Here is a 26,370-nt window from a genome sequence, read left to right as displayed (position 1 = left end):
TCATCAGCATAGCTGTGATAGGCAATTTGGTTCTTTCTCATTATTTGACTTAGTGGGAGCATATACAGGCTAAACAAGAGTGGTGAAAGAATTGAGCCTTGTGGGACTCCGCATGTCATGGACATCCACTTAGACTTATGCTTTCCTATACTCACATAATAACCTCTCCCTTCTAAGTATGACCTGAACCAACTAAGAACCATCCCAGAAAACTCGACCCAGTTTTCCAGTCTCTCTAGAAGTATGTTATGATCGACAGTGTCAAACGCTGCACTGAGATCTAGTAGTACCCGCACTGATATTTTGCCATAATCAGAAATTAAGCGAATGTCATTTATTATCTTAATGAGCACTGTCTCTGTGCTGTGATGCTGTCGGAAACCAGAAAATTGTCCATGTACATAACGCTGCTGCCACACAGATCTAATACAAACATGCTATTTCTTTCCCAGCTGTTTACCTTCAAAGACATAACCGACTGTTTTTGAAACTTGTGTGTTTTTAACATAAATTTGTGTGTATTTGATAGTTTAAGTGCAATAAGACATTAGTTTAGTACTCGCATGCCGCTGCTTTCTGTGCACATGCTTCAGATGTATGCGCACCGAAAACTGTAAATCAGAAGTTTAAACTAATAAGGTTTAAAACTTATGAATTCAGCGTGATGGACTTGATAATCAAAACCAAACAGATGTTTTTTAGCAGAGTATCTGAGGTATGAGCTGTAAAGGTACAGCCCTATTTCAGCAGCTCATTTGCATTTAAAGAGACATGCACAAAAACAGCGTGTTTCTGCTTACACTCAGAAAAGGCAATTTAAAAATTATATAATAAATTACCTGTGGGGTATTTTGAGCTGAAACCTCACAGACACACTCTGGGGACGCCTGAGACTTATATTACTTATTGTAAAAAGGGGCATAATAGGTTTCCTTTAAGTAGGATAAAGCTAATAGATGGGTACAATTATGTTTTTCTGTTAAAAATTTTATTTTTCCTTACTTGTTCTTTTTGCTATCCCAGTTTAAAGTCAACCAGAAATGACAACATTTAGCATATGGATTTCTTTTAAATTACCTAGACTATACTTACAAACAAATACTCATCATATATGTATTTTTTTATTTTATTTAGAATTTTTATTTTATTTATTTTGTTTAATTTAAATTATTTATTTAAATGATATATATTTAATTATACAAAATATTTATTTATTTATTTATTTTCTTTTTGACTCGTACACATCACATATTAAAGGTAGGGCAGAGGAAAGTTTGTGCTTAGGAAATATTTTTATAACTCCTGTTGATGCTGGTGGTGCAGAAATGATGCAGTTTGCTTTTAACACAATGAATTTTGATTGTGCGTGTGTAAGGTAGGGTTGTGTTTATTAGTGATTGGATTACTGTTTGTCTTTTGAGTTGTGTTGAGGTCATAGAATATCTTCCCAGAGTTCATAGTTTGTCCATAGTTTGGTTTTCTAAACAGACTTGTGGCCAAAATTAATCTTAACCCATTACAAATCTAAGGATTTTAACCTCTAGCATCCAGACCCTGACCTGTTCATTACCATGCCAACAGCTTTGTCACCCTGACAACAGTTCTGCACATTCTCCATCACACTAGCTGGAGTCTGTGTCTGTGAGGGACAGAGGTGTAGCTGATACAAACACCGAGCAGATTATAGCAGCTCGCAGTGTTTAATAAGCTGTCTGCTATCTTGCTAGAGTGACAGGGATGAATAGTTTCTCAAGACTGGACTTGCCTTTGTAGAGTGAATGTTTTCTTTAATTGCCATTTCATTGTCCCTCTCTCTATCTCTCTATTGCTCCCTCATGCTTTCTCCTTCATTCACGTTATTGTATTGTCTTTCATTTCCAGCTATCCATCTGCCATTGTTCTCATCTTGTACTCCGGTGCAGTCTATTCGTTGGTATTCTGACCCTAACGAATCCTTTTTCCCCCTGAATATCCAGGAAGATTCAGAAACATTGTTAAAAGAACATTGCTCATGGCTATAGACTTTGAAAGGAAAAGGAAAGTACGTGATTTGTGGCCAAGTATGGTGACCCATAGGCTACTTGGAATTTGTGCTCTGCATTTCACCCATCCAAGTGCACACACACATCAGTGAGAAGTGAACAAACACACACACACTGTGAACACACACCCGGAATTTGCTGAATGGGCTCTGACTTGGGACAATCTGCCAAGAAGAGCATTGTATGTGTCTCTTTTTAAGGGGCTAAATATCAGTCTCTTATCATTCTCTTATTTTATTCTTTCTTACCTTATTAAGTCTCGGTCCTGTTCTCCAACTCTTCCCAGACTGTTCCACACCGCTATCACTTTTATCCATCCCTCTTACAAGTCTCCTTGCTCTGTGTCTCTGTGCCTTAATCTTTCTCTTTAGTGCACACATACTTTCTCTTGCCTGGCTTTTTGCAGCTTTCTGCCACGTTTTGTGGTCTCAGTGCCGCTGTGCTCCAGTCAAGTGCTCTTCAATCCTAAGGAGGCTTTGACACCTTGCCTCCCATCCACTGGGCTTAAGTGGGGTTTAGCACTCTGACCTGACTCATGATCAGGCCCTTTAGCTCAAACAGCAACAGCATGGAGGGTAGACGAACAGATCCTGCACCATGGCTAGAAAAATACTGCTCTTTAATGAATCATGATTAAACTTGGAGGGGTAGAAACAAGCGAAGAATAATAAAATGGATGGGAGTAAAAAAGTTCGAGACATTCAGATCCCTGCAAGTAATGATTAGGTGTTTTCCAGGTTGAAGGACATGTTTGCTCTCCCTCAACTCTGCTGTTTTGTTTGTTCTTTTCTTTTTCCACTTTTCTCCGTTTCGTTTCTCACACTGTGACCTCCTCACACATTAGCCCTCCCGCCTACTTTAAACGAAGATTGCATTCTGGCATTAAAAAGCCTAATAATTCACGGTTCATAGCATCTAATCAGTTAATTATTAAATTCAAACCATCTGTAACACGCTCTGATCTCGGCCCATGCGCTGTGGAGCGTAGAGCAGCATGGCATCTGCAGAGTCAAGAAGCTGAAATGAAAAGGATGGTCCATATGGTCGAGATTCAAAATGGCGGCATCGTGATGCTCGAGCTCGGTGCCATGCTGTTTCCGTGAGGCAGAGTTTCCAGTGTCCTGCCAAGATGCCAAGGATTCACTGTCTCCGAGGCTGGCTGTGAACCAGCAGTAGGGTTTACTGTAAGAGATTATGCAGGAGAAGGTGAAGATGGTGCACGATGTCAACACTCCTGCTGTCAGCCATCTTAAAGACTCCAGTTCATGTGTCCTGTCCTCTGTGTCCTTCCACACATAAACTCTCTGGCCCTGGCCCAAATGTCACCCTCAGCCCTTCTCAGAGTCCTGTGCTTATGACCTAATGCAGTATAGATTGTCTGGTAGTGTTCGGGCTGAGCAAATAATCGAATGCAATTTTCATGCGCGTCTTGTCAGTAAAGCCGGTTCTGTGATTAGTAGTAAATCTCCAGCACGTGCGTTCAGATGGAGCACCATTTACTACACAGAGCCATAGTTCACTGACAAGCTACGCAATATCGCGTTAAAAATCACAGGCGATTCATTGCCGATTTTGAATGCTCAAATTCAATGTGACTGCCGTCATGTTACAACACCCATGTTCAGATTCATATTTGCATATTGTTCTTCTATTTTTGTTTTTTCTCTTCTATATGTTTGTTTTATATTCCTCTCTCTAACTGTGCAGTGATAGAATTGCAGCTATTACTCTTGGAAATAGATGCCTTACAATGCATACACATTTAATATTCATATTTTCAGAGGTGATGTTAGACATGAGATGAATCGCTATACAAATATATTTGTGCTATTGTTGGCCACATTTTAATATAACGGTTAGGCTCTGGAATGACAGGGCTTCATTCTTTTTTCCAGGATTTAAGGCATATAAAGATGAATTTGCAAACCGAAGTTTATGCACTTTTGTCCTGCAGGGTTTTATTGTATTGATTTATTGCGTGTGTGCGTGCTCATAGTAGCTGGGCTATGCGGATTAATGTGAGAGCGGATAAGAGTAAATATTTGCCTATATCTTCAAGTGTGTGTTAAGGCATAAAATACATTTAATGACTTAATGGCATCAGCTTCTTCTTGAGACCGAACACCTATTGACTTACGGATCAATGGCTGAATGGTGTGACGTTCCTTTTTCTGTTTTTGTGTATGTAAACGTAAGTGTTTTAAGTGTGCACATGTGTAAGTTTGTACCTGCAAATGCAGTCAGTGCTAGCGTTTATTTCTTACAGAACTCTTGAGATGAGTCGCAGGTTTCGGGAAGTATTTATGTAACGTTGATAGGCTTCCTTTTTTCTCTCTCTCTTTCTGTGCCTCTCTGTGCTATAATAAAAGCTGAAAGGGAGGAAACTTGGCAGGAGCTTATATTTGAGACTGTTTTTGTCTCCCTAAGGACATTTCCTACTCACTTTTTACAGCTGGAAAAGACATTGCCACTTATATTGCTGACTGCGTGTTAAAGATAAGGGCTTCAGAACGACCAAATTAAGCAGAGGGGTTTATAGAGAGTGTCTCTGCTTGAGTCTTATGGACAGCACTTCCGCTGCGTAGTAAATCTCGTCAAGACTTCTGCTTTTTCCTGAGTGCTCGGTGTGGCGGCAACCTATTGATTAATAATATGTTTACACAAAGGTTGCAGATTGACGCAGTCTACAGATTCACTGAAATTAAAATCCTTCTCACAATTATCTTGTGGAGCTGGGCACTGATGCTTGTGGTTTGTGTAGGCCAACTTGTAAGTTGCTTTGGGTAAAGAGAATCTGTTAAATCATCTTGGGCCAGTTCCTCTTTATTAGTAAAGGCTATGAAACTATTGAGAATTTTGACTTGATTTAGACTTTCAGTTTAAAGGAACACTCCACTATTTTTGTAGGGTACAGCAGGCGCAATGATATTACGCAGCGCCTGAAAATAGGCATATTAGAAGTTACCTAGCTGGGGACTATTTTCTATTAGACCATTTTCAGGCGCTGCGTAATATCATTGCGCCTGCTGCACCCCAAAGCCAGCGCCAGACCCGGAGATCGGCTGAATGGATTCGAAAGTTCAAAATAATCAAAGTTCCTTGATTATTACGCTGGAATGAGAGTATAGTTCCTAGCCATATCGGCCTAGAAAATCGCAGCTTTTCATTTTCCGTCAGTCTTAGTACACAATGTAACTACAGAAGAGTCAAGTTTTAAATAGGAAAAATATAGAAACTCTTTGGTCATTTTTGAGCGAGATGCTAACGGTCTAATCAGATTCAATTATCTATGCTAAGCTACAGCTAAAAGTGCTACCGCTAGACCCGGAGATCGGCTGAATGGATTCGAAAACGGTAAAACTCAACTGTTTAACTCTAGGGGAGTTGGAAAATGAGCCTATTTTCAAAAATAGTGGAGTGTTCCTTTAAATACTGACTCAATCTGGGAATTCACCAGACATCGTCCTGTTTTTTGTTAAGCTTTAAAGAATTGTTCAATCAAAAATAACAATTCTGTCATCATTTATTCACCCACACATCATTCCAAACCTGTATGGCTTTTTTCTCTAAAACACAAAAAGAGAAATGTTACTTTTTTTTCTCTATATATAGATGAACAGACCCAAATTTAAGCCCTTATTCAGTTATAATCTTTCTATCCACTGTAGCTTTTATATCTAATTAACACTTCAATGTGCATTTCCTCTAAGGGTACTATGTCTGACTTTTATTTAAAAAAAATATAATAATTATATTAAATTATAATAAAAATTGAGGTCAGAACTTTATTTTTCTTTTTTTTTTTGGTAAGAAATTAATTTTCATTTAGCAAGGACTTAAATGATTCAAAAGTGAAGTGAACACATTTGTCATGTTATGAAAAATATATTTTAAATAAAGTAAACACTGTTCTTTTGAACATTCTATTCATCAAAGAATCCTGGAGGAAAAAAAAGCGTCTGTATATTGTGTACTTTTGATCAAATAAATGCAGCCTTGATGAGCAGAACAGACTTCTTTCAAAGCAACTAAAAAAATCAGACCAAAATATTGGTGGTAGTGTAAATTAAAAAAAAAATCATGCAGATTTCAAATACAACCAAGAATGTTTAAAAAAAATTATGCCTTTAACTCTTGAACTAAGATGCCACATTTTTAACACCGGAAATATCACTATTTCCTGAGAGTGTCAAATTATAATAATATGAAGAAGGAATTTCGTTCCATTTGTTCATCCCACAATAATGGTCACAGAAAAAGCACCAAGGAATGTTTATGTATGTATTTATTTATTTATTTTTTACTCTTCCTCAGACAGAGATCTGATCATTTACTGGCATGTTGTTGCTTGTCTTATTGTGGATTAGGTGAAAGGTTTAAAGTTATTGTGTCTCTCACACTCTCGTTCCACATCCCTCGCTTCCCCTCCTGTCATCCATGCTCACATCACATTCTTTATTCCCCCCTGCTACTCTGACATGTCTATTCAGCTCACTTTTTCTTTCCCCGGCCCCCGCTCAGTCTCTCCCTCATGGTCTTACTCCCCTCTGTCTAAATCCAGCTGTTGTGTTAATAGTTTTCCTGCCGCCTGGAGAGCCAAGTAATGAGATTCCATTTGGAAACCAAGACCTTTCGGCTTGAAGAGACGTTCATGTTTTTTATTTATTTAAATATTTGTTCCTTTACTTGACTGGGCAGCCTCTCACTTTGCTTTGACCCGTTTTCTTTTTTGCTTTTTCTTCATTCAGCCACATCTTTGTGCTTTTGGTTTGATACTTTTAATGTCCCTTTCAGTGTCACTCAGGGTTTTTCTGTCTTTCACATGCCTTTGTTAAGCTCAGATTCAAGTTGAAAGTTTAATTGCTAGAAATCTATATTGATTGTAACCTGGAACAAGTGTGTGAAGATGATATGGCTGTGGTTGTTTTCTGCAGCTTTTCTCTCACTTTTTTCTTTTGCAGCTGGACAGACTTTATTGATGTAACTTCTCCATATGGCTTTAAATAGTTTAACCTTTGACTTGACATAACTGTACTTTTATTTATTTATTTATATGTTTTGCTACATTCAGCTGCAGTTGCTCAGATGCTGTGCTATCATAGCTGTTCAGATTCATTGCAATTCTGATTCATAAGCTCTTGGCTATTCAATTGTATTCTTAATTTAAATACATTTCAGGTATAATGTCCATAAATATAAACAATTATTTCTCTCCTAATGCTGCATATTATATAACAATATTATACAGCAGTGTTTCAGACTGATACAAATCAGCTCATAAGAGTTTGTGAACTCAAATTTACAACTCACAACCTAGGTTCATTTGAAAAACGTACCTCTACCTACATTTTTGCATAAACTTACCTATACAATTTACTGTGTTTAGGATCTGAAATGAACACTAGAGATAGTAAAACGGCAACAACTTGTATTCCTTTTCAAACAATTTATGATTACAGGGCAGATTATCGATTAATTGAAACTTATTTTTTGTTCTTTGCACAATACTATGACCTCAAAATACTTTCACCATAGTGCATGATTTGTGAACTAATACATGTTGATGTTTGCATCACATAGCCAGCTCCGTATGTATGGCTTTTCTGACTATAGTAAACTTGCTTCATAGATCACCTGGTACAGCATTGCACTTGTGAGTCCCGTGAAACATGAGTCATGTTAAAAGAGCTCAAAGACTTGTAGAAGCATGCTAAAATGGTATGGTTGCTTCAGCAAATGCATTTTTACAATTGGTTAGGTTTACTGTAGGAGCCGCAATACTTAAAACAACCAACATAATAAACTGTTGCCAGATTCATGTTCATTTAAGATAAAACTGAACACACTTAGCTCTACTCACTGCACATTTCACTTTGAAGGTGTTGCGAAATGTGGAACAGAATAGCATTTTGCAGGCTGGTTTGTACATTCACACTTACGAAACACATTCACAATGATTCAGGAGCAGCAGCATAGATTCAGCAGGATGAGAAATGTTGTGCACCTGTAAATTGGCAAAGAGTAAAGGATCAGTGTTATTTTAAGAATCAGTATCGCAATTGTTCTGAAGAATATTGTGATTTTAATTGGAAAATCAATATTTTTATGTAAATGCTAATACGTCTTGGATAGTGTTGAAAGACCACTCCTTCACCTATCAATCAGTTATTGCGCTAAAACAAAATTTTTGTGTACATCTGGGGTTGTTAACAGACTCAAAATCTAAATATAAATGGGAGTGTCAGTGTCCTAAGAGCCTTCCTGGACAAAAAACAAAATTAGTGAGTCAGGAAAGATGTATGCTAATACCAGGTGAACGTCAATCTGTTTCGGTTGAATGCTCCTTTTCATGTGGTCATCTGAGATTGATGTTAATAATACCAGATGCAAACAAAGCCCGAGCCAGTCTCCTGTCTTACGTGTCTGGCCGCATCCGTCTCCCACTCTCCCCCTGCCTGTTTTTGGTCTTCATGTGGAAGCAGGCCTTGCCTGCTCGTGCGTGGCCTGAAGGTGGAAGTGTAATTTCCTGTGGCAGACAGGCTGGGAACAATTGGTGGGGGGTGGTTGAAAAGAAACGGGCTGTGAACACACTGCCCTACGATAACTCAAAGAGGCAGGCTGCTGCGTGGCTGCCGAGACGAAACCGAAGAGGGAAAAACGAATAGCTAAGCCGCAAACCCCCCCTTAAACTCCCGGCTCTTTCAGGAGGGTTTGTGTTCAGCCAGGCCTGAGAGTTGGGCTGTTGTGTTTTCTCAGGCTGAAAGTGGGGAGCACAAGAGAGGTACATTAGTATCGCCTCATTGCCATTTATTACGCTCCTTTGTTCTTCTGGAGTGCCTTCGTAATATGGAAATAATTGAGCTCTGATAGAGCAAATGCCAGGACATTGTGTTTTTGTGTGTCTGTCATTCTTTAGTTCCTTGTGCTAGTGTGTTTCATAGTGTGATGATCTCCATCAGACAATAACAGAAGCCTAAATTGTTGATGATGTTGCAGATGTTTTTGAAGATTTGCAATCTGAGACTGTACAGAGGACATGACACAGCTTTCACATAATGCATATCATAACTCATGCATGCATTTGTCATTTTATTTGTTTAGTTATGTATTTATTTTGTTATTTATTGTGTGTTGGATCTCGTAGATGGTTTTGTTAATCAGTCTTCCAGTAAATTTTTGATAGAGAAAGAAATAGTGTGTTTAGGGATGTCTGTTCTGCACTAAACCAGTTCACTCTCTTAAAGGATTAAATCTTGTTCGTAGGTGTTGTGTCCATCTGACTGTCCATTATCGCCCACTCTATGAGTCTGTTCCAGACCTTATCAAACAGTATTCATTCTAACAGAGATGGAACCTCATCAGTGACTGATTGGGAGCAGTCTCCATGTGAAGTGACTCGCACAAATAGCACTCCATGCAGGAGACTTCCTTAATTCATTCCAATAGAGTGCAGTAGTGGGGTTCCGGAAGTACAAAATAACATTCACTTTCTCCATTGAGGAATTGATTTTGAACTATAACTTATAAACCTTTAAAGATGGACCTACTTTGAGCTGCAAGGATGTTAATTGATGGTATATGCTTTTTCTGAAGCTATCAACCTGCATTATTTCAACTTTAAAAAATGTAAATAGTTCCTGGTAGGAAAACTACATGATTCTGCAAAAAAGTCTTTACCAATCAGGCAGTCACAAACAGATGCCAAAGAACATTTTAGTTCCCACCCACTTCATGAAGGATTGAGAACTAGGGTTGGGTACCGAAACCCGGTACCAATATGGCACCGGTACCTATGTAACCGGTATGTACTAGAACCGAATCAGAACTCAGATTTCGGTGCCATGCCTGAGCGATCAATTTAAATATTTCCTCTGGTTCTCCGAAACGGACGTAAGAAGCATCATCACTGGAACCGCACGTGAAAAATAATTTCCAGACTGAGAAAATGCACGTGAACTCAAATCGGAAAGCTCTAATAATACAAATCTAACACATCTTTGTAGTAACGAGAGTGTCCATGTTGTTTTCACATTCCGACTTAAAAGCACAACTCGGGAAATGAGAGCATCCGAGGAACATGTGAATGCAGTAATTACACTTGCTCTGATGGCAGCATGTAGCCTTCTGTTAACTAAGCTAAACATGCTTAAATTAAAATGCCTAAAGCTAAACCTCCCTTGTATTCACATTTCTAAACCTGTTGTCCAACAAAAGAGAACATTATAACTTTTTTACTCCACAACACCAGTCAAATGCTGCCTTTTGTGATCTGATGAGGCTTCTTGTCATCCTTTAAACATTCTAATATTGTGTATAATTTTGGCGCATCAGGGAGCCGCTCTCAGGATGCGGTGTATTTACATATTTTTGAATGAGCATTTGCCCTGTTTATTTTAATTTCGATTTCGCAATCACACGCCCTCTGTGTAAAGGGAGCAAGCACATCTTACAAGATCAGATATTTGTCAATGAGCTCAGAATCTGTTGAGCAGCAAATACTCCAGCATGGTCTTGACAGTCATCTCTCCTTATTCTCAACCTGTGATCAGTCAAAGCTGACTCCGGTAGCTCTTGTTGGATGCAGGGTTGCCAAGTCCGCGTTTTTTCCACAGAATTGGGCTACTTTTAAACTGTTGCCATGGGTTGATTTTCCCAAGTGGGTTAAACCTCTAACATTTGCACTCTCTATTCTATTTCTGTTTTAATGGCCAATCCATCATTTTTTTTTGGCAATTTTTATTTATTTTTGAATAAGTATCGGTTCAGGCACCGTTTAGGCACCGGAACAGTTTAAAAAGTATCGATTTGGCACCGGTATCGAAAAAAACCCAAACGATCCCCAACCCTAATTAAAACTCACCTGCCTGTAGCTTCCTAGTAACCGTTCAGGTGTGTTTGATTAGGGTTGAAGCAAAATTCTGGTTGGTTGGTTTGGTTTATGGCTTATAACTCTTAAAAGAAGACTTTTTAATAATCCCTATGGGAAAAATATTTCTGGAACAAATGTCACTGAAAAATTGGTTGGCTGCTTTTGTGCTTTTTTTCCCCCAGGCATGTTGCTTAGCAAACCAATCAGCCTTTTAGGCTGTTGTTGTGATTTCCCGAATCATAAAAACTCATAGCGTGCACACAAATATTGGGTAAGATTGTTAAATCGATTGAACTTTTTATTTTCGGTTTTGAATGAATGAATTATATCTGTCGTCATCAGTTATTTTTACAGAGCTTGTTGCTCTCCCAAAGGATCCATTTGATGTTGCCTTAGATTTTAGCCAAAACGAGGTATCTTGAGAGAAATTATAATTAAGTTACCTACCTTTTAAAACCGCCTTTGTGCCGCAAGCCCGTCTATGATGCCTTGAAATGTTTTTAGGTTTTTGGATCAGTATCTCTCCTGATACAGAAGAGCAGACAAAACTGTGCTTTGATTGAGACATCTGTATTATAAATCACTGCTGCTTTTCTGACAGCCTTTTGTTTGTGATTTAAAGGAATAGTTCACCCAGAAATGAAAACTGTCATTATTTGCTCACCCTCATCCTCTGAAACCTGCATGATTTTCTTTCTTCTTTGAAACACAAAAAGAGATCTTGCACAAAAGGCTAAAACCAGAGACTGTCAAGCTCCAAAAAAGACAAAAAAGCACCATACGATCGCCATGTTGAGAGGAATAAATCGATAATTCTCAAATCTCTTCCATGCTTGTTCATATTCAAACCTGGTGCCTCAAGATGCATTTCACCCGTTTTAAAGTCAATTATGTCAGTTAACAAATATATTTGTGGTCGTACCCCTTTTTCTTCCAGCGTTTATCATGGCTATTTTTCCTTCAGGTCATGCTTTTAGTAGTTTGATGTAGGATTTTAGTGATTAGAGTTGTAGTTTTGTCAGCTTTCTGCCTCTTTTCTATCGATCTATTAGGAAGAACTAACTGTTTTACCCTTTTGTTTTGCTCACATGGAGGACCCAGAGAGGATGTGTATTAATCCTGGGTGCTACCTCTAATAGAATTATCAACTCCTGATGTTGTGCACACCATAAATCTTCGCCCCACTCGCTGTCTTCCTCTTGTCAGAAAGTGCAAGAGTGTGCACTTCTTCTGCGGTGCACTTTCCAAGTGGCGTTTCATATTTATTTCCCCTTCCCTGTTCTGCGGAGGGAGCGCAAGCGTGTTTCTTTGCAGGCAGGGGGTGGTTGTACAACATAGTGTGCTTTTAAAGCGATTTTTATGTAATGTTAAGAGTGTTTGTATGTTTGTTTCAACTGAGGATGTGCCACTTTGAGGTTTCTCTCGTACGTACACAGTGAAGAAGGCTTTTAAATCTGCTAGCTTTGCATTCACTGACATTAAATGTTCTTTAATAGCAGTGAATTATACATAAAGACCAATGCATGTTTTAAAAAGTGTGCTTGGACAAACCTGCTTAATAATAGCCCGCTTTTTGGGATCCACATTCATTAAAAAGGCATGGTTCTTAAGTGAATGTCACAGGCCCATCGGTGGTTGGGCATCTTGCTAGATCTTTCCTGCTCTTAAGATAGATATGCCAGACCTTAGTGTCCTGTATCAAAGACCCTGTCCCACATTTGCCTTTTAATCTTCGTTGGATCTGCATAGGATGTTTGTACAGTCCTGACACAGTTCTGTGAAGCCTGCGGGCCACAGCAATCAGTCATGAAAATCTCCCTCTTGTTATTAGTGTGGGACCGCAGAGACTTTTGCCTTTTATCAGATACACAGGCTTGAGAGCCATCGTATGCCCAAATGTTCCTATTCGTCAGTCAGCGCTGTTGCATACTTGCACAAAGGGGCTCATTTGCAGTCAAGATAATTTATTTCTCTTTTTGCAAATTCAGACATGTATAAACATGCTTTTCTCTTTTTATTCTCGTTTGTTCATCACACATGCAGCGTAAGTTCTTCCATTCACAAAGCTCTTGAGAATGGTACAAGTGGAGAAATCTCATATTGAATGTATGCAGAGATTCTCACACACAAAAAGCAACGGGTCCCGCTTGCAGTAACCACTTTCGCTTATAGATATCAGATCTCAGCTGGCCCACCCATCATGAGTGGGAGATCCGTCTTATTAACTGTCTTCTCCTGCTGGGACTCAATATGCAAAGGAGATTGTGAAAAGCTGAACGCAGGAGTAATGCGGAGAGACATGCAGGTATGTTTGACCTTGCATATAAAAAGCAACGTCTTCATTAACAAACCATCAGCCTGTCTCCAAACGTCATGTTCTTCTGTTCCTTCAGGTGATAATTCACTGGAATTAAAATTTTTATTCCAACCCTGTATGATCTTCTGTTGCAAAAGACGATATTTTGACATTTTTTTCCATAGAAAGTCAGCGGAAATGACATGAGGGTGTGCAAATGATAGAATTTCCATTTTTGCCTAACATTTACCTTTAACACAGTTCATACACAAACCCAGGGATGGGTTATAATGAAAGGCTTGTTCCTTTAGATGAGATGCACACGCATGCTGCTCGTGTGAGTTTTATAAGCAGCGAAGGATCAGTGGTCTGTGCCGGTTGAATAGATCCCACAGCAGAGAAGAATATTCCAGCGCTGATTCTATTTGCATTAACTCAGGAAAAACCAGCACTTCCCCTCCAAGTGTGATTCACAGGTCAAGGTAATGCTCATATCTCGCCTGTCAGCAGAAGAACGACAACAACAGGGGTGATAGAAAATGCACACACAAATACAGATACAAGCAGAGGTGCAGAACACTATGTACCAGATGATGAATTAACTGTTTTGATGCACTTCCTCCTCTCTGCGTTTGGTCTTGGACATGGATTGTGGCAATGCAGTTGGGGATACTTGTGTGTGAGAGAGATACAAAGAGAGAAAGCGTGTCTGTGAGTGACCTTTAGTGGTTTGGGTTCCATCGGGGGCAGATTAATTACTCTGTAGCATTAGCATGACGGGCCCTGTGCTTGTCGGCTCGCAAATGTCACCTCATGAACTTCAGCCGCTCTGATTAGAAGTGAATGTACTTGCTTAAGAGATTCCCTCTTTTTTTTCATTGTGGAATGTTTTCCCTCCCGTGGCCTCAGTTAACTTGTCCCTTCAGCGCTCTTGAATGGTGACTTGAATGGATAAAAATGCGTCTGTCGGGGATTGAAGGGTACAGAGTTGCCATCGTTGTGTGCGATGAGGTAGTTACAAGCAATCTAAAAACAGCGGCCAATTTGTAATTGGCACAGTGGAATATTGGGCGGTACCTCGTGTTTATTTTGAGTTAGGATAGCAATTGTACATGGTGAATTCAATCTGGGGCACTTGCTGCACTCTGTACTCTGTTTGGAGAGGATTTGAGAGTATAGGCCTACTCATAGAACATGTTCTTAGAGCGCAACTGATAGGATGAAGTGAAACGTAACATAGGAGTCTTGAAAGTCCTGTTTTAAAGGGTTAGCTCACCCCCTAAAAACAAATGGTCCTTTACTCACCTTCATTTCGTTTTAAACTCATTTGTTTATCTTTAGCCCTATTCGGACGGGACTAGTTTTCCAGGGGGTCGTTAGAGAAATTTGTTTCACAGACGTACTTTGCGATTTTATTCCCGTCCGAATCTGCCACGTTTTTGCTTTTCTCACACAACCTCTGTAAAAATTGCAGAGCAAATTACCTACTGTTTTTCGGCAAACTCAATGATCCTCTGAAAAAACTAATCCTAATCCTAAAACGAATAAAATGCGAATGCCTGTGATTGTCGACAAATATATCTTTCACAACCCATTTCCTTGTGTGTTTTGGCCAACGTGAACTACCGTAGATGTTCTTACCGTGTGCATTTTTTATATGTTTGCCTCGTGGCACTCTACTGCCCAAAACTCGCGTTTGAATCATCAGTGGCAAATCCTTTAAATGAAAACGTTAATTGTAAAACTAATCCATATGAATCAAGCATTTTAATCCAAATCTTCTGGAGAGATGCTATCATTTTATATGCTGAGCAAATATAATTTAGGCTTTTATTCAACGCACGCACATAGAGCTCATCAAATATGGTAAACGGAAGCACAAACTTGGGATTCTTGACGTGCAAGAACAAGTGAGGTTCTGTTTACCATCTTAGTTTCAAAGATATGTTTTGAAGATGAACTTACACTGTGTCTACACCGAACGAGACTGTTGTTGCTTCCATCGCATCATGCCGCAACAGCTGGAGTCTGTCTACTCTGGACGTGATAAAACGACTTTTGCAAATCATTTGTCCTTTGTGTCATTATGTCATAAATAGAACTGGGCATCAGTTTACCGTCAGAGCACCGCATCTAGTGTAGAGTTTTTGTTTATAATAATTTGTATGGGTTTGGAATAACTTGAGGGTAATTAATGACAGAATTTTTGTTTTAGGATCTGTCTCCTTTAAGGTTGAACTAGGGCTGTCAAATTAGAAATCAAACTTCGAACATTAGTTGAATTAAAATATAAATGGCTCGTTTGGTTGCGAAAACTGTTTTCGAATTGAAAGATGTGTAGAACGCACTGACAGCAAAGTTATTATGTTAAAATATACTGTTGACAAAAATGGGAAAAATGCCACTTAAAGAAATAAAGCAGCATTAACAGTGTTTTTAGCTAAATATTGCCTTTAAAATGATCAAATCATAGTCAATAATATCGCAATGCATTTTTGAATTTGTCTGCAGTATGCTTCCTGTGTTCTTCAGTGAGAGTGAAATGCAGCTTATTGCTTGTGTGCATCCATCATGTTTTATAGTGGATTTTTTCAACTGTAAATGCAAACTCTTTCTGCCAAGCTATCAGCTGAAACTTACTTTGATTAAACCTTATTTCTCACACCTGCCTGTTTTTCTCTGCCAAAGTTTCTGTAATCAAATCTTGTAGAGTTTCGACTTTTTTCTCATTTTCATTGCATTTCTTTAGAGCATATGTCTATATCTCCTGAGAATGATCAGGTGCAGGGAGCTGTGAGAGAGAGGAGCTCTGGAGAGTCAGTGTAGAAATGCTGGACTCAGTCTTGTGTAACTCTTCTCTGCTGTGCTGATTTGCTACATACCGCACAGGTAAAATCCCATTATGATAGACTACTAATCCTCACCTGCTGGCAGACTGCCTACTATCACTCTCGCTTGCTCTCTCTGTCTCACACAGTCTTTTTCTTTCTCTCTTCCATTCTTGCAATATCCCCAAGTGGTAAACTCTGGTTTACAATAGGATTAGAAACACCATCCGCAGTGGAATCCGTCAAGCTGAGTTGTTAGTGTTGCTGCCGGTGTGTTAATTGGCAGATAGATCACATGGGCAGCAGGAGGTACAAACAAGATCAGCTGTCTAAAATCTGAAGAATCTTTCATTGAGTCCCATGAGATGTTTCTTTATTGAGAGCCACAGATCTCATCTGTAAATATGACCACGAACTTCTCTTTCAGTACATTTTTATTTTTTTTATACATGTGTAAGAATAGAGGTACATGGAAAAAGGATCCACATTCCTGTGTGCATGCATAAATAGGTGCATAACATGTATGAATGATTCATAGCTGATTCCAATAGCATTGCATTATTTATGTACAGTGTCGAGCAGCTGGTCGGCTCATCCGTGAGGATTGACGTTTGACTTGCAGGGTTGGGATGCAAAGGTCCAAAGTACTGATGCTCAGGGGGTTAAATTCCAAGGACCAGCGGCCCCCTGATCCCTGAAGTTCTTGCCCCAGAATTCCCTCCACTAGAACATCTCACGCAGGCTCAAACAATAGAGCTCTGCTTCTTTCCTGAAAATAAAGCAGCATGCTTGAGGATCCAGTATGATGTGTGGGTGTTACCCAAGACCGAGTTTCATATTTCTGCTTCCTCATGGAGAAAATGCAGGTTGATGATGACTTTGTATTCGTAAAGCAGATGATCCTTTTCATATTGATTAATTTCGACCTGAATATATAAGCTTTATTTTAAATGTTACAGCTGTCCTAAGCCCTGATCTATGAAAGACATATGCTCAAAGTCAGAGGTTTATTTGTGCTTAAGAAGTCACTTAGTGTCTTTTTTCCCCTCATTTGGTCTGGGGAATACAGGACGAAGGCAGGGTGTGTAGATGTAGACCTGAACAGCAGGGGCTCAATTTGTGGAGCTTCGAGCTGCATCGGTAATGATCCTTCTCTCTCTTTTTTTTCTGTGCAGGTCTTTGGCTCTGCTGATGAACTCTCTTCAGTAAGGTAAGCTGTAGATATGTCTATAACCATGTGATTTCATGTGCTTGCATTAACAGATATTAACTGGATTTGCTTCTTATGACCATAACCTTTAAATAAAAAGGATCATGCATAAATGCTTGAAAATTAGTTTTGTAGACTAATATAAATTGTGTATATGCTAGGGAAGCATGACATATCAGAACCATATTGGTTATCATATGATGCTTCATTTTATTTTATTTTTTTTCATGACTCTTTGATGAATAGCAAGGTTAGAAGAACAGCATTTATTTCAAATAGAAATCTTTTGTAGCAATTAAAAAGTCTTTACTGTCATCTTTGATCATTTTAATGCATCCTTGCTAAATAAAAGTAGAACGATAGTGTGTTTTATTGCATATACTTCCATTACATATACTACCATTTTATGTTTAGAAATATATATATTTATAGTGCTTTGTTAAATTTCATCTTTAACATATCTCATAATGAACATTAAAATTAACACTATGATATAATGTTGTGATGCATAAATTTACTTATATTTTTTATGCTTTAGAGAACATAATTTTGATATCAACCAGAATGTTTATATTGGTGCATACTTATTATATGCGTATCCTAAAGAAAAGAACAGGTTGTGACTATTTGGGACATGAATTCATTCAGAAATGGAGCGAGAACAGGTTTTGCCATTCTAACACTAATAGGTTTAACTGCATTGAAAAAATAGATAGAAAAGCTCTAATAAAATACAGACACACAATGTAGAACAGACACACAGTGAGCCACAGCAGTGGGAGGAGTAATCATAATGGGGGGAGCAGCCATCTATATCAAAGGTGCGCCATGGAATCCTTTGATACGTTCATGCTATAGCAGCATAAACTCCGGTCCCTTTGATACCTTCATGCAGTTGCAGCATAAACTCTTCCCTCCATCTCCGATTGCTCCCAGGCTGAATGGAAAATATCACATCTTCATTTTTTTCTGCTTTGAGGTGGTTTCATCTGTTCAAGCAACATCTTGTCTCTGTAGTCAGAGTTTGAAGTGTCTGCAGTGCAATAGAGGCACAGCATTCATGAGGAGATTGTTTAAATCCCTTTCGCTCATGTGTTGAAACGGTGTTGTGATGCCCAAATTTCTCTCTCTTCAACCCCTCTCCACCTTTCCTCCCGTCCTTTCTCTTCTCGTCGTCTTCCAACTACATCTGACACCTCTCTTACCCCGCTGAGGATGTCTGCTGTCTCTGCCTGCCAATCTGTTTCTTTACAGGAGAGGATGTGATTGAAAAAGACACATTTGTAAAGAAGGCTGTATCGTATGTTTAGCTTATTACTTTTGGTTTTCCAGCGCTGTTTTTTCTCTCTCTCTCTTTTTTTTCTTTGTGCAGTAGCTGCTAATGTGGCTGTGTAATTTATGGTAGGTTCGGGCAGAGCTGTTTAATGCCCCCTCTGCCATCGGCAGCCTACGTGAGCGCCTGCAGAGATTCATCTGTGAGGAGCATCTAAATATGAAACAAATGAAATGCAGCAGCAGGAAAAACAACATCAGGACTGATGATTAATGTGATTTACTCAGCCAGCAGACCTGTAAGTTTCCTCCACCAGTCCCTCGCTCAGCCACTCACTCGCTCTCTCGCTAACCGTGGGACAGATCTTGTGTTTTAAATTGCCTCCCAGATGGGCGGCGAGAGTGAGCGCAGGTTGAAGGCTGCGGCTGGTAATTGCGGAACTGCAAATGGATTTCTGTAACACAAGCTGTAGTGCATTTAATGTAGTTTGATCCACATGCTCAATCACAGGCTGAAGGGTGACCTCCAGCACGGGGCCATTCTGTCTTTGTGTTTACCCAGGGCAGGGTCTCACCCCTCCCCTTTCCTTGTAGCCTCCGGCCCTCTGCTGCGCATCTCAACCAGAAGCCGGCGGTCATGTTAGCTCACGCGCTCTGACTCTGTCGCACCGAATCAGCTGCCAGTGAACGTGGATCTTCCTCATGTCTTGTTCCTACATTCATGACTGTGTACTTCTATTGTCTCCATATGGCAGTGTGCTAATAAGCAGATCTCATAGATGGGCTCGATGCCCAACGGGCTCATCTGTCCCAGTTTGCTAATGGCTTAACTGGATTAGCCGGTTCCCCACACGGGCTGATCAGAGCTCATAACGCTGATCACCTCCATTGATCCGCTTGATCAGGACTCTGCCGATAAGAAAGCCACTGTGCTGTTCCTTTCCCTAACGTGTCCTGGGGGGGATGCAGACACAGACTGTCGCTTCGCACATATGGGCCACCTGAGGATACACGCGAGGTAATGGGGTGAATGAGGGGGAAAGAAGCTAAACTGAAGGCTGGTTTGAGACAGATGGAGTGAAACTGAACCTGAGACGCAGTGTCTGGTTATTGATGGGCACTTCCTGTCATCAGTATTGGTCGTCTTAAACCAACATACGGCCCTGTTACTAATCAGCTGAGATAAACTGCAAGCACACAATCAGTCCCGCATTGACCTTGCAATCTCTCATCCAAGATTTGTTTCGAAATATATAAATACGCTAATCAGTGCGTCTTGTAGAAGACAGCTGTTTGGGTTCTTCATCATTTCGTATTCTGCCATCGTTTGTGCTTCGGTTTCAAAACTTACTTAAAGTCCTTGCTAGTTTCTCTGCCCAATTTTGCTAATGAAGTGAGATTTTTAGAAGCTGGGATACAATCCAAATGAGACCTTTTCCCCTCACTGTGTTGTTGTTGTTTTTTTAGTTTTTTTTTATCTTCATCCCACCACCATTCTAAAATGAGACATTCTGCATCAAAACTTGCTCTCCTTGATGAGGCGTTCGCCAAATTCATTTCCTGCCTACTATGATTGATTAATTGATGTTGTTAAATGGCTCCTTTGGTAATGGCTTTTCTGTATGGCGTCCAAAGCAAGAGCCAAGCTAAAGCGCAGTCTGTCGCGGTCCCTTACGGCCAGAGCAGCTCTGTCTTTTCTGTTCGGTGTGGTTATTAGCTTGCAGTGTTACATCACCGGGGCTATGCCAGAGCTGACATCACTCAGCTGTGCCCTAATGGAAAAGGTTGGCTCTGTTTATTTTGTTTAAGTGCAGGTCAAGGCACTGTGTAGTTTTGACAAGTTGGATGCCTGCCTGCATTCAGCCATGGAAAGAAGGGACTGCTCTAGTGTTTGGCTTCTCGTTCCCGTTGTATTTAAGCAGGTGGTGTCCATTTCGTTGATCAGCCTTTCAGGCTGTGTTATGGTTGGCTGTGCTCTTGTGGATCTTGGAGAGAAGGAAACCTGGGTTAGGTCAGACTGGGTTCACACAAGTGACAGGTAATATTAATCAAGTCACTCTCATTCAGGGCCTCTTAGTTTGTTAGGTCAGTAGCACAGTATACTCATACATCAGCTTAATTAAGTTAAATAAAATTCATATAATTATTATACATGTAGAATTGTATATTTTTTTCAGTATGAATTACCTATAAATGTCACACTCGCAGCATATGGAGTTGTTTGCCTATGATCAGTAAATTGAAAGGTCCATCTGTGAGGAGCATCTAAATATGAAACAAAATGAAATGTTTATAATTGTATATTGTAATTATAATTGTGTATGTGTAATGAATATTATAATTGTATATTACCATTATTTTATATTATATTGATACTATAAATGTACAACAATACTATTTCATATTACAAAATGTTATGTTAATATTTTATAATATTAAATAAAATAATTTCAATATACATTTATACATTCCTATATGAAATCTTTCAATCATTAATCAATGAGAAATAGTATTACTGTAATATAGTGTTTTATTATTTTACAGACTAGAATGCTGTAATGGTTTACCCCATTATAAACAAAATGAAGTCAAACAACTTGATCTGGTAGTATGGAAACGGTTGCTGTTATTATAAAAAAAACAGTCGCTATTTTGAGTGGCTGTAAATCTTTTGTGTGTCTTTTTTTGATTAGTATTGAATAATGTCTAAACTAGGACTGTCATCGTTAACGCGTTAACGCATGCGATTAATTTTACAATCCTTAATGCGTTAAAATAATTTAACGCAATTAACGCAAAATTACTGAAGCACAATTTCTGTTCTAACCCTTTAACCCAATTTTGCTTCTCTGCTTGCGATTAGATCATTTTAAGCTGCTAAACTCCGGGAAAGTTTTCAGTCCAATGATCCAGTAAGCGAATGCATTCAAACAATCCGTCCAAAACAGCGCTAATATAAAGGAAACCAGGCTGATTACATCAGAGCTTGCAGAGAGAACAGAGACTCGCGCTGCGTTTTCCGTGAATTATTCATTCCAGTGTGTTTCGCTTTTAAACACGAGCTCTGTCATATTCTGTGATTGTCTCTGAAGAGCGCGAGCCCTCACACGTCACACGCGCTGTGTGAAGTACAGACTGAACGGAATGTCAACACATACCACCGCTGTATGGCCAGATGAGACACAAACTATGTTTTCTCGACTGGATAACCAGTCTCGCTAGTAAAGTTTTGATGGATGAAGACTGCAATCAAGGTAAAGACGATTGCGGTGGCGTACAGGAGTCATACAGTACAGTAAGCACGCATGAATCCGTTATAATAATGCGTGCATGAGTGCTCTTGTATATGCAGTCAGCAGGCGGTTGGTTTAGGTTTTTTTGGCATCTCCATGTGGTCCTGTTCGGTTATGCAACTTGACTTCTCTAAAATGTAAAAAAAAGCTCTTTGGTGTTGCACTGTATACATACGATAAAATTCTGTTTTTTTTTTCTTTCATATGTGCTTATATGGGCTCCTTATATCATATGTTGCTGTGTTTAGTTATTCTGAATGGATCTGTGTACTGTAGTAGATATATGCAGTCAGCAGACGGTTGGTTTAGGGGTTTTTTGGCATCTCCATGTGGTCCTGTTCGGTATCACAACTTGGCTTCTCTAAAATGTAAAAAAGCTCTTTGGTGTTGCACTGTACACTTACTATAAAATTCTGATTTTTTTTTCTTTCATATGTGCTTATATATGTGCTCCTTATATCATTTGGTTCTTTGGTGTCCTTTTGGAGTTTCTTAGTGTCCTTTTTTTGGAAAGACATCTAAATTTATCCTGAAAAAAGCTTGCAGAAAATATAGATTTTTGAGAATCACCCTTCAATCTTTTGGTTTACTTTGCTGGATATAGCAAATGATGACAAAATAAACATTTGAAACAAGATAAATGGTCTATGCTTAATTTCATGAAGTGTGCGATTAATCGCGATTAATCACAGAAAAAGGATGTGATTCATCAGATTAAACATTTTAATCGATTGACAGCCCTAGTCTAAACATATAATGTATTATATTTTTATAATATGTTGTAACTCTTTACATTTTTGTGCGATTTCATTAGCTTCCTCCTTGTCATTCCAATTCAAATTGCAATTTAACAAATGGGCCAACTGCAATAAATTGTCAATTCAATTCATATTCTAACTCACGAATTGGTCAGGAGCCAGTTGTTAAATTCTGAATTTTAGCCAATTCTAGTAGCAACACCCTGGCAACCACCCAGAACCCCTTTAGCATCATGGCAGCAAGCTTTACATGTGCAAGCACCACTTGCAACATATTAGCGTCTAGATTACACTGTACTCCAAGACTTTATACCAGTCTTTTGCATTGTTTTCCTGCATTCTATGTAAATAGGATGCTTTGGGCAAGACTTCCTGCAAATGTTTAAGAAATGCATTGAGCATTCAATCTATACTCAGGTTTTTTTCTGATGGAAATGGAGCCCTGAAGCTTTAACTTTCAACAAATTCCATCACACCTCTTTGCCATAAGTCACACGCTTACATACACCCTGCACATGCCCGATATCCTGCCATAATGAGTGTGTGCCCCTGCCCGCTGAGGTTCTGTCTCATTAGCTTTGCACTAATGGAGCCCTACAGGTCTGGCCGCACCGACTTCTCCAGCACCAGGCTAACGGTAACCCATCATGATGGCTATTGCCTGACGGACAGCTGGCCTGCTGACCTGAACTGAGACCGCATCACCAGGGTGAATTCATATCGCTTTCACTGCTGCTGTCATTACTGGTGACTGTGCACGAGGGGGTAATTTGTACTTGGCTTGCTTGAGAATTAATAGCAGTGATGAAGAAAGAATGAGGGGGAAGAAAAGGAAGTCATCTGAACCAAGGCCTCTAGGGTTGCTGCAGTGCAGATGGCCTTGTCAGAGAAGAAACTGTCATTTCTCTCTTTCTCCCTCTGTGGAGTTGAGGCTGGACATTTGTCAGTGTCGCCCACTGCCCTGCTCTCCCTCAGCTATCACCACAGAGACAGGAAGAGACCGTTGGCGATGCCCAGACATTGGGTGTGAGCTGAATCTGTCTTAGTCAGTTTGTGTGTGTATGTGCATGCCTGTGTTCGGGAGTCTGTTTGTGTGGAAAACGGTATTTGTTGCATGCCGCAGACCTGAGGAAAGACGACATTTTGAACTCGCTTTCAATTTGCGTTTGTCTATGGCAGTGCCTGTATGTTAAAGGTAGGAAAATCAGGGGCCGATCGTATGTGTGCGTGTTTGTGTGTGAGCGAGGAACACTCGGTGTCGTTGATTGCATGCTGCTGAAAAGCTGAGATGGCATGTTTCCAGCTACTTTGAGTGAGACTGCGAACAGTGCAAGTCTGGGAAAGAAAACATCCAACTAACTTCATCCAGACACTCCATCAATGCATCAGCTTTACATTCACAACATGATGTTACAAGACTTCATCAGTCCACCAGCTGCTCTCTGCTACACCTTTCAAACAAGTGATAAGCAACAATAAAAGTTTTATTTTTTGCTGAACTTTTTCTTTCAAACAAAGGAGTCGTTCACCAATAAATGAAAATGTACTCATCCACATGTCTTTCTGCAACTTTGTGTGGTACATAGAATAAATTGTAAGTCATTATTCAGAGATTTGAGAGCTATGGTGATTTTTTTTCTTTATTTCTACTATAGTTGCTCTGCTAGTATTTTCACTGGCCATACCAGAATGAGTTGTTTTTTAGCAAAACAATGCATTTCAAGTAATTCATTGTTTGTTTGTTTTTTTCTTTACAAAACAAAATTATTCAGCAACCTGTAAATCATACAGCTTAGTGTTCAAAAACTGTATGATTGTTAAATCCACTACTGAGATTTTTTAAAACAAAATTAATTGCTCTTTTTCAGTAAAGATACATTAAATTAATCATAAATGACAAAGACATTTATGTTGTAACGTCTAAGAAATAGAAAATATTTCTATTTCAAATAAATGATGTTCTTTTAAACTTTCTATTCATCAAAGAATCCTGAAAACTTGTATCACAGGTTCCACAAAATTATTTATAATGAACATTATTAGTAATAAGAAGAAATATTTGCTTAATGATTTCTGAAGGATCACGTGACACTGAAGACTTGAGTAAAGGCTGCTGAAAATTTAGCTTTACCATCCTCCATTTAAATTACATTTTTTTGAAATGTATTAAAATAGGAAAAACTGTTTTTACTGTATTTCAAATAAATGCAGGCCTTGGTGTGTATAAGAGGTTTATTTCAAAAACATTTTACAAATCTTAGTGACCCTAAACATTTGAACAGTAGTGTAGATAAATGTTGTGTGCCACAAGTTGTACTCAAGCATCTTTATACATGTAAGTGTTATTAAAAGGCAAATAACATGGACGCACTTGCAGTTTGACTTGAGCCCCAGCAGGCACACAGTGACGATGGGATCTGCTGAGTCATTTATAGACAGGCCAACCGTCATTGACTTTTCCCTCCTCAAACGGAGTAACCTGATCTGATCCTAAAATGTGAATCCAAAGCCATCGCAATTTGAAGCGGTGTTTTTTCCATCGGCTCAACTTAACACCAGCACAACTCCGTATTTCTACCAGCTTTACAATTGCAACTTTACAACAACAGCACAGCTTTACCTTACCTTGTCACTCCAGCAGCTGCTCTCAGCGGGGGTAACCAAACATCAGTGCACTCCCTCTCCTCCACATCAAGCTCAGGGGGAATTAAAGCAGTGCGTCAGTCTAATATGACTTCAGTATTTGGTGTTTATGCTCAGTAGACTGATGTTTTTTTTTGCTTTTGGAGTAGATTAGGACTTATCAAAACAAAACGGCATGTCTTACAGCAGACGCCTGCCATTGGCATTATACATAGATGTGATGGCAAAACAGCTCGACGCTGTGTTTTCTGCTCTTTTCAATGTGCAGGGATCCTAACAGATGGCTGTTTCTGACTTCAGATCAGTCTAAAGTTTAGCAGGAATGATACGGCCACTCGCTGCGCTTCCTCATTGACTTTCCCTCACTCCTTCTTTACTTTGTGTGAGCAGCATATGGAGCATGTAGAGAGCAAGAGCGAAACAGAGCGGATATGTGAGGTTGAGTGATCGCTCGGCTGTGCTGGAAAGCCGAGAGCCGTTCGTAATGAGTGCCTGCAGCTTAATCGCGTACAGGAATGTTCAGGATATGTTTCCACCAGAAGGACTAGCGGAGTAATGAAGCAGCCGGAGAATGAGAGAAGCAGAATGCATGCGAGGACCGAGAGAAAAAGAAGAAGGTAATGGGGAGAAGAGACGCCCAGAGGGAGTGAAAATAGGAGATGAGGGTGCGGGAAGTGTCAGCGCTTCTCTGGGGAGCAGGAAGAATGGAGAAGGGACAGATTAGAGGAAAAGATAGATGGAAGAGCGCTATCTGAGATGTTTCCTGCAGTTGGCTGTCTTACCAGGGCTTTGTTGAAGGGTGTAAACACAGCAGTGATAATAGCTTCAGGCTTGCAACTAGAGAGGGACGAAGCCCAGTCCATGCTGACAGGGATAACGTCTGCAAGCTGCCAGATGTTTCTCATGCCTTGATACCTCAAGCATTATGGTTTGGTAGAAGATGCTGTCATAAACAGTGCACATTGTCAGTCAGGTGCACACATACAAACAGAAAGTAATGTTCACTCACAGAACCCAAACACAGATGGAACGTAAACTGACCCACGGGATTGCAGCTCTGTAGTGAAAAATAGAGATGGGATTTTTAAGGAATTGACTAATCTGGTTCAGGTTCCACTTGATGATTAATGCAGTCATGGACGATTGCGTAAAAAATTTT

The 26,370-nt window shown here is 39.5% G+C and overlaps 1 protein-coding gene across 4 annotated transcripts in view; it reads left to right on the top strand.

Annotated features, from left to right (window-relative positions):
• ndst2a (N-deacetylase/N-sulfotransferase (heparan glucosaminyl) 2a) overlaps window positions 1-26,370 on the top strand; it is a 145,080-nt gene that overhangs the window by 46,892 nt on the left and 71,818 nt on the right. For 3 of the 4 annotated variants that reach the window (XM_016457707.1, XM_016457704.1, XM_016457705.1), the window contains one exon: window positions 17,211-17,245. The exons of the other annotated variant lie outside the window; for it this stretch is intronic. The gene's annotated coding sequence lies outside the window, so the exon portion shown is untranslated. The remainder of the gene's footprint in view (window positions 1-17,210; window positions 17,246-26,370) is intronic. 4 annotated transcript variants of the gene reach the window in all.

Source organism: Sinocyclocheilus anshuiensis, unplaced genomic scaffold (genome assembly GCF_001515605.1).
Source record: "Sinocyclocheilus anshuiensis isolate Anshui unplaced genomic scaffold, SAMN03320099.WGS_v1.1 scaffold63, whole genome shotgun sequence".
Lineage (NCBI taxonomy): Eukaryota > Metazoa > Chordata > Actinopteri > Cypriniformes > Cyprinidae > Sinocyclocheilus > Sinocyclocheilus anshuiensis.
Note: the sequence above shows the minus strand (reverse complement) of the source record. Positions and strands in the feature narration are given on the sequence as shown.